The sequence below is a fragment of the Dasypus novemcinctus genome, chromosome 14 (assembly GCF_030445035.2).
Source record: "Dasypus novemcinctus isolate mDasNov1 chromosome 14, mDasNov1.1.hap2, whole genome shotgun sequence".
Lineage (NCBI taxonomy): Eukaryota > Metazoa > Chordata > Mammalia > Cingulata > Dasypodidae > Dasypus > Dasypus novemcinctus.
Window position 1 is genome coordinate 40,737,979 of NC_080686.1, and position 1,270 is coordinate 40,739,248.

A 1,270-nucleotide genomic window follows, 5' to 3' on the forward strand; every position below is an offset into this window, starting at 1 on the left:
GGTTGGTTTTTATAAGGGGTATTTATTTGGAGTAGGGGCTTACAGTTACTAAGGCATAAAGCATAAGTTATTTTCCTCACCAAAGTCTATTTTCATGTGTTGGAACAGGATGGTTGCTGATGTCTGTGAGGGTTCAGGCTTCCTGGGTTCCTCCAGGTTCAGCTCCTTTGTTTTCTTCACAAGTCAGCTGTAGATTATCAGGTGTGCTCTGTTCTCTCTTCCTGGGGTTTCTGCCATGTCTAAAGAGCCATCTCTATGCCTCTGTGTTCTTCTCCTGGCTCAGATCCTCTCATCCCAGCACTTTCTTCTCTTTCCTCTGTGTGCTTACTTCCCGGGGCTCCAGCTTAAGACTTCAGCATCAAACTCCAACATCAAAAGCCCCTAATTCTGTCTTTTACCGTACATTTTATCTGTGAGACCCCACCCACCAAATGGTGGGGACTAAATGTCCTATTGGCACAAGAGGTTTACACAATTACTTAATCAAGTAAATCTATGACTCCAATATAATCCAGTATGCCCAGAGGAAAAGATTAGTTTGCAAATATAATCCAATATTTCTTTTTGGAATTCATCAATAATATCAAACTGCTATAGGAAAAGACAGACATAAACAATTATTCAATTCCAAAACTAGTTTAAAAAAGTAGGGCTTTAAATGTGAATAATTTTAAAATTACTTTAAGCAAGTGATTTCATCTTGTATTTTTCTCTCAATTTAAATGCAAGAGTGATTGATGATAAAAACCAATGCCTATTTATAAGTAAACATGTTTTTTCAAATATAAAATAGTATTCTGAGAAGAAGGCAATGAGTTATAGCTTATCAGGTTTCTTTTAATACATAAATAAAAATGTGTTATAATAAATAGTATTAAATGAAATATGGTAATTGACAACATTGTATAAGAGAGCATGGTTATTACTGTTAAAGATTTGGCTATTACTGCTGTCATTGATTAATTTTATGCCTTTAGAAAAGGTATTTAAGGGAGAATTAAATGAATTCCTTTGGTGATTTGAATATATGGTGAAGATATCTAAATAATCAACAGTAGTTAGGCAAATTAAAATGAGGTCAAACTGGTGTAGGGTGGGCCCTTATCCAAAATGACTTGTTCCTTATATGAAGAGAAAACTTGGACAAAGACAAAGAGACCGACAGAGGTAAGAATGTCACATGAAAGCTGAGAATACCATAGGTTGTGGACAAATGCTCAAAAACTAGAAGAAGCATGGAACAGATTATTTCCTACAGACTTCAAAGGTA